The sequence below is a fragment of the Rhinolophus ferrumequinum genome, chromosome 27 (genome assembly GCF_004115265.2).
Source record: "Rhinolophus ferrumequinum isolate MPI-CBG mRhiFer1 chromosome 27, mRhiFer1_v1.p, whole genome shotgun sequence".
Taxonomy (NCBI): domain Eukaryota; kingdom Metazoa; phylum Chordata; class Mammalia; order Chiroptera; family Rhinolophidae; genus Rhinolophus; species Rhinolophus ferrumequinum.
This window is the reverse complement of record NC_046310.1, coordinates 23,186,149-23,193,981: the sequence shown is the minus strand read 5'-3', so window position 1 is coordinate 23,193,981 and position 7,833 is coordinate 23,186,149. Positions and strand designations below refer to the sequence as shown.

General features: G+C 49.0%; 1 long non-coding RNA gene across 1 annotated transcript; it reads left to right on the top strand.

Moving 5' to 3' along the window:
• The first annotated feature begins 2,173 nt into the window (after positions 1–2,173).
• On the top strand, positions 2,174–6,886 carry LOC117018634 (uncharacterized). The gene is made up of 3 exons (XR_004422272.1): positions 2,174–3,663; positions 6,125–6,265; positions 6,574–6,886. It is a non-coding gene; the product is annotated as an uncharacterized LOC117018634 (long non-coding RNA).
• Positions 6,887–7,833: the final 947 nt, after the last annotated feature.

Genomic DNA, 7,833 nt, shown 5'->3' with positions numbered 1-7,833 from the left:
TCAACTAGTTCCCATGAAGTTTCTCTGCAAGGAATCCTGTTTTGAATTTAAGATTCTTTGAATGGATTTTGGTTCTGAACAAACAATCTTTAACGAAGACTTTAGGCAAGGCTTTGAAACTCACTGGGCTTAATTTTCCTTATGGATAAACTGAATTGATTGTCAGATGGTCTTTTACTCTGTGATTCTGCATCATATTTTTCCCATTCCATACTTCTGTACTTGGGAGGGTGTTAAAGATAAAAACCTAAGTATACACTTTTATATGTCATCCTCGATAAATTTCCTCTTAGTTTTGGTTAATCTTCCAAAACATCTCACACATTGGAGTATGTTTGGGTCTTTAATTATCATATAGTAAATAGGAGAAAAATGGACAATAGCGGGCTCCCAGGAATCTGTTTAATAGTTGTCTCGCCCATGGGATGAATTATCTAGGAATTTCATTAGTAAATGGATTAGAAATTCATTCATTCATCCGTTTATTCATTCAGTAATTTCTCTTGAAGTTAGTTGCAGACCGAGAGTGTGTTTTCCCAATGTCAGCAGAAAGATGTGTGAGCAGTACATGCGAAAACTTTGATTCACTGTGACCTGTTAAGGTGGCCATCCAAGCACAAGCTGTCCACATCTTGAAAGACCCTGAAAGTGGGCATTAGTGCATTGGACTGACCAAAACGCTCAGTCACAACCAATTATGCAAGGTCAGACACACTGCATAAAGAGCTAGTGAAACTCAGATTAGTCAATTTGTTGTTTGTTACAACATGGGCAGAAAGACTTGGTGGGAAAGGATGTAGGAATTTTGGCTAAAATGAGCTTGTGGCTTATCTTTAGATTCCAACTATGCAAGGCTACCCCATCCCTCATTACCTCAGATAAATCAAACATCAGCTTAGAGTTCAGCTTGGTAGCTGGGGGGAAAAAAGAAGACACCTTTGAGGCAAAATGTGGGCTCTATTTGGAGGTCATATATCCTTCAAAAAGACAGGCCGGCAGAAAGCGAAACTGACTCTCCCAACCACGGGGTTAATAGCACAGGGGACGTAAACGTGGGGTGTTTCTCAGACACACATGCTCTGTGGGAAACACACACTCCGAATATGATGTTCGGAGATGCCTGAGGAAAAGCAGGGAAGGAGTAGACATCTGCAGGACTGTCACCCCAGCCACCATCCACCGAGGACATTTTACCGCTGGCCTCTCCGGGTCACAGTAATGCTCATGGGAACCTTCTGGTCGCCTCAGACTCCCTGGTCGCTGGCCAGGCCCATCAGAGCTGAGCTGGATGCACTGCCCTCCACACCATGCCTCCCAGGGCTCCATGCCCTTGCCACCCTCCTTCTCGCTGGACGTCATTGCCCTCTCATTGATAAACCCCCTCGTCCTCCTTTAAGACCCACATCAAGTGTCATCACCTTTGTGACAACTTTCTACCCCTCCCCCTCAGGGGACTGTAGCCTTTCGCTCACACCCCACGACTTACCTTCAGGCACGTGTGCCTCTCCCATTGCCTGTGATCTTAACCGTCACCGGAGCCTCAGCACTGGGCATGGGGCCAGGTCCATGCTCGGTGACCAAATGCTGTATGATGTACAATTGATAAAACGAGAGAAGACATGCTTTGGGGACTTCTGAACCCAGAAGCTGAGGAGTGGCATTCCTGTTCCCTTCCCCATTTATGCTTCAAGATAGACTTGAGAGGTAGAGAAAGCCCAGAAGCTAAACAGTGATATTGTACCCTGGAATGGAACAGTGGTTTTGACCGGAGCCTGCAAATGAGGTCTAAGTTTGCTTTGGCTGGTGCCTCATGGAGAGGAAGACTTTGCCATCATTTATAGGTGAGTCACCGGGGTACACACTTAATGCCATGGCTGCTCAGGGCAAGGCCAGAGAGAGAGAGAGAAGAGTGTTGCAACCAGTCTTGAGCATCTAGCTAAGCAAGAACAATGTTTGGTTGGAAGAAGGAAGCACATGCCCAAGAAATGACCCGTTCAGCATGGCAGATACTCCCCTGTGGGCTGAGCCCCGTGGCCCTCGTGGGTGGAGGTTTCCCAAGAGAAGCCCAGCCCCGAGACTGGAAATTCAAAGCGCTGCCTGCTGACCCAAAGGCCAGCTAGAAAAGCAGTGCATCATCACACGGAAAATGCTGTGGTTTGCAACAGAGACCAAAGGAAGCAGAGGATTTGGAAACTTTCTGGACAACAATAGTGAGAATCAAGTCGGCTCTGCCTAGAAGAGTCCTGAGAGAAACAGGCCCGGCCACACAGAGCAGGACAAATGGGCCACAAGGGAGGCATGTCCCCCACTGCTGTGGGGGAGGGAACACGCAAAGGCTTGGGACCCATCAGGGAGTCGAGGTGACACTACTAACATGTGACAGCTGACACGGAGGCGGCATCTGCAGAGGTGAATGGATGACTCAGAGGCATTATTTATTATTGTTATTTTTGCCCTCCCTCACTGTGGTTTATAGAAAGTGCTTTGTCAAGATTTCCAGGCCCAGCCATGGACAAAGGACACGAGGCAGATCCTCAGGGGGGCCCCTCTCTGACGCAGGGCTGCAAGCTAGAAGACAGCATGGAGGCAGGGGGGAGGCAGGGTCAGCTGGGCAGCGCCAAACCGGAATGCCCCAGACCGTCTCAGCAGGCAGCTTAAAGCCCATGGGATGGAGAGGATGGATAGGTCAGGTTGGGCCCTGCAGCCCCGCTGCTGAAAAGAAATGAACATGCTTCAAGGTGACCAAGACTGGATTGGTTTAAAAATATCAGCAAGCCTACTGCCACATTAATGAATTACATCACACCTGGAAACATCTGCTGAAGAACTGACGTATCCCAAACGCTCAGTCACAACCAATTGTTGTACCCAAGGTACCATGATGTACCCAAGGGGATAGGTGGTGGTTTTATCAGCAGAGATGCTACAAATGCCAGGTCGTCGCCTCGCGAGGTCAGTATGTGTGGTAAAGCTGGGCTCTTCACCATACGAAGAACTGCTCTAAGGAGAAGAACACTGCACAGTTTTCCCCTTGGGTCTCTCTCCATCTAGCTCCTATCTATTACTGGAGACAAGGTGGATCTGGAAAGAAGAGAAGGCATTGCCATGGATGTGCATCAGTAGAAACAGAAGCTTTCTAGACTCTTGGAATGTTTTCCTTTGCTTATGTGTTTGTGTATTCCTGAGGCTCAAGACCTTTTAGGTTTGGAAATCCAAAAGAGTAAATGATCACATTATGGATTTTTGGTTCCCTATGTCTGAATGTGCGTATTAACGTGCTACAATTTGCCCAGATTTCTTTTGCTCAGAGTTCACCACGCTTGCCAGGAACCGGACACCAGAAGAGGGTTTTGCAATCGCTTACAAGCTGACCATGAATGAATAAGACCACTGAGAAACTGTGGGGTTGCTTGGGCTATAAACTCTGTGGCAAGCTTAACAAGTCAGTAAAATCCTGAGGACACAGCATCTTCAAAGGGACAAAGCCATGCTGAAGAGGGCCAGGGGTCAGGCATGCTTTCCCTTGGGCACCCCGTTTTAGACTGCTCTTGGTGTGAGGAGCCAAGTGTCCCGACACACACATGGCTTCACCACGGGCAGCAAGTTGCCTCTCGCGGCTGCTCTGGGAAGTGTGCTGCCTGCAACAGCTGGGACAGCAAGGAGGTAAGGGTGAGTAGCCAAAAGGAGAAAGGGACAGGAAGGGAGAATAAGAGGGGCCAGGCTGCCAAACTAATCTGAGACGTTGCTAGCACATTCCAGCTCCTTCTTAAGGATGGGGCTTTCCTGCAGTGTGAGCTGGATCCCAGTGGTGCCCTCACAGAACTGATGAGGGGGCATGAACCGCACACACACACACACACACACACACACACACACACACACACGGGCGCACGCACACACAAGCACACAAGCAGCTTGGGGGAGGAGCTTAGGAAAAAGCACACTCTAAGCTAATGCCACGTGCAGTCCAGTGATCTCTGAGCCAAGAGGGTAGGAGGGGGCGAGGCCAGGAAGAAAAGGAGCAGAACTTGAGCTCGTGGTACCAAAGGGACTAGTCTTAAGGACAGCAGTCTCCCAATCACATGACAGCAGGAAACAATAAATGAAGGAACCAATGAGAAGGCCCAGGACACTTCTTTGGAAAAACCTAACATGGCCCTTGAGCATCCGCCAGGATTATACAGGGCTGTTCACACTTGGCTGGAGGGTTGGCTCTAGGGAGAACTCAGGATCAAACACTGCCTGGATATGTACTCATAGCCATAATGAACACTTGTGAGTCCGGAGCTACTCTGGGGCCAAGCAGAGCTCCAAGGTCCCTTTGGTCCAAGTAAACAGGGAAGAGGGCCTCCCAAACTCCTGGCCCTGACATGCAGGGCGGTTGTTGGCCCCTGACTTCATTTTGGCTGGACCACGCTTCTCATGACATTCTGCACAGCTCTTCTTAGGCTTACAGGCAGTAGTCATCCCAGCTAGGTTCAGAAAAGGTAACAAAGTGGAGAATTCAGGGCACTGGGAGGAATGAAAAGATAGGCTTCATCCACGTAACCAGCACTTTCCTGTTTTCGGGCATGTAATTACAATGTCTGTATTCAGCCTGGGGATCCAGCTTCCTGCACTGACTCAAGCCACACAGCCCCTCCTCCCTCAGTATTCCTACAGGACGTGCATTGTCTTGAATCATTCCTCAACGCTTCCTGTATATACCACACTCTTGCCATTTTCGTAATCCCATACCGCGCCTGTCGTGGGATTCGAAGGCAGGTACACAATGTCAGTCCTCGTTCCAGTCCTGGAACTTAAAGTCCAGTGGAAGAAACAGGCACGTAGGTCACGACCTGACTTTGGGAGCAGAGGTGGGAACCTGGGGCTGCCTTGGCCAGTGGGGTGATAGGAGCGGGAATGGACTAGGACGTCTCCCCCAGAGACAATGGGTATGGTTTTGCACCTCAAACCAGAGATACCGGCCAGGTAGGGGAGTCGTTGTGGAAAATCATATGGAAATCTAAAACCAGTGAAACTGGAGTGGCCAGGAATGGAAAATCAAGGGGGGGAGGGTGGGCCAGAGGGCAGGAAGCAGAGAGCTGAGAACAATGAAGGGGGCTCTTGCCTGAAATAAATGCTGTTCACAGCTTTGGGGGCAGCCAGGACCAAGTACGAGTGGGTCAACTAGACTTAAAGGATCAGGGATAGAATGACAAGAGGGAAGAGATTTAGGAGATGATTAGGAAGCAACTGGATATGAGATATGAAGGAGACGGAGGCATTAAAATGACCCTGAGGTCTAATTTGGAGGCTTCCTGGTGGGTGCATGACAGTGACATAAGCCATCATACTGATCGGGGAGAAGTAGCTTCAGGAGAAAGGCAGCGAATCCACTGGGGCAGGTTGAGTTTAAGGGTTTCAGGGATTGCCAGGTAGACTTGTTGCTTGGTAGGCGGTTGGAAACACAGTCTCTGTACCCCAGGATTTTGGTCAGGACTGGAGACCTGCATCTGGGAGTCATCAGCCAGGGGGTACAAAGGGTCACCCACAGAAAGTGAATAATGGGTCCCCAGACCAAAACGGGGAGCTCACCTACAGCCCAAGAGCAGGCATGAGTATGAGAAAGCCATTCAGTGGGTGCTCAGGGCACAAGCTTGGCTGCAGAGAGGGAGGAGCAAGTGGGGGGCAGGCGTGGAGGCGGTGTATGTCTCCTTAAACTGAGGAGGCGTGAGACGGAGCAGGAGTTTGAGAAGGCTTTTTAGAGTAGGGGCTCTTTGGCATGTTTGAAAGACATGGAAAAGGCGCCAACGAGGAGACCAGATTGAAGATTCAAAAAGGAGAGATGGTCACAGAGAGCTGGAGGTCTCCGCGGAGGGGTCAGGCGGCAGGGCAGCCTGGAAAGAGCCATGACCCTTCATCTTCTGAGGCAAAAGAAAAGCTTTCAGGATGGATGAGAAGCTGGCTAAGGTGATGGAGCTGTAGGGCAACAAAACACAGCTCTGCTCTCAGCTCTATGCGTGCGTGCATGCGTGTGTGTGTACATGCATGTGTGCATACGTGTATGTGACGCAAACCATGCTATCTTGCACTCAGGAATCAGATTTCTCTGCATGTTTCAAGCATGGACATTTTCTCTTAGATAGTCATCTCTTTGAAGGCAAGGACTGTGGCTTTGACTTCTTTTGCCATCCCATCAGCAGCCAAGCAAGTACAAGGACTGACTCGTGGAGGAACCTGGCCAGGCTCATCGCTGATGCCTTTTTCTCTCAGATTCTCTAAGGTGAGTCTTAGAAGCACCAAGTACCTGGCACTGATCATCTCTGGAGAACCGGGCTATGCTTTTAAAGGTTATTTGTATCGACCTGGCACGTTTTGCAAACATTAACTTAGTATGAATAAGATGAGGAGAAAAACGCAAGCTAACATTGAAAAATAACAATGATTACTTGGTGTAAAGAGAGGCTATTAATAGAAACGAAGATAGTTTCCTTTTTTCTCTTTTAAGTTGCTATGTTCTTTAGAGTTAGGTTGAGCTGGAAGGTCCCAAGGTGGCGATTTAGTTCCTTTGTCCTTTTCACTTCCCTCCAGGTCTCGCTGTTAGTCATGACAGGCGTGCACAGTACACTCCTCAACACGGGGCTGTCAAGCCTGTGAGCCTTCACCAACCGAGCAGAGCTGGGCATGGGATGAGCCTCCTCTAGCTTCAGCTAGATATTTGACGCAGATCTACAAGGAAATTCCTTCTGTGCGGCCACCTGACCTCAGCTCTTCCCTTCCTGGCCACCTGGAGCACCTCAATGGTGCTCCCAGCTTCCTACTGCATAGTATACAGTATATATGTTCACCCACATCTCATCTGCTTCACACATCAAACCCTAAGTTCCTGGGGACCAAGGTTCATGACTGATCATTATATTCCTATCACAGCAACCAAATTAGACCTTGAATAAATATTTGTTCTTAAAAGCTTCAGGTGTCTGTGCTTCTCCGAGCTCATCTTTCTTGGCTGTAAGATGAGGCAGCTGATCTAGAATCTGTAGGGTCCTCCTGACTCAAACTTCAAGTATGTTATGGGTCTGTTTCCCTTACCAACTTCATGTCCAGCAGAGTCATTCCTGAGAGTTAACCAGTGTTTTAGCCCTGTGCCAGGACAGAGGGGATTTAGAAGTTAAAATCTAGATGGAAAGACAGAAGTATCCCACATGAAAATAGCCCAAAATAGGACAAGCTGCTTATACTGAAGTCTGAATTGTATGACAGACCCTAGAGATGAAAGGACAATCTGAAAATCAATGCCAGGGGTACATGAGTGGGCAGCATGCCTTTAGGAATTCTCTGCCATCACTCCAACACCCTGGGCAGCATAGCTCTTTAAGTTCTATTGGTCAGTAGCTGGTTAGGATTGACAAGAAAGGAGAGGGTGGTGTCAGTGATCAAACTTCTTCCTCAGCAGTGAGAAGGCTGCTTAGGGCTTAGAACTGTAGTGTTTTGATGGCGGAATGCAAAAGGGTTGGTCTGGGGAGGGTCTGCGTACACAGTTGGGTGTCTGGCTTTGAAGAGCCTGAGTTGCGAGAGGGTACTGGGGTCTTCAGGGAGGGGTACAGAAAAAGTCAGGTGTCAAGGAGAGAGAAGAGGGTGAGAGGACACGACTGAGGGCCAACATCATTCATTCTGCACCTGTGTCTAAGGCTCCACTAAGGAGAAGGGTCATGCGCAGGCTGAACAGAACAGGAAGTGCTTACCTTACGAGGCGGAGCCAAGAAGCAGGCTAGTGTCCCTGCCGTATGCATTGTCCCTCAGTATTCATGAGAGACTGCTTCCAGGAGCCCCCAATGATACCAAATCCAC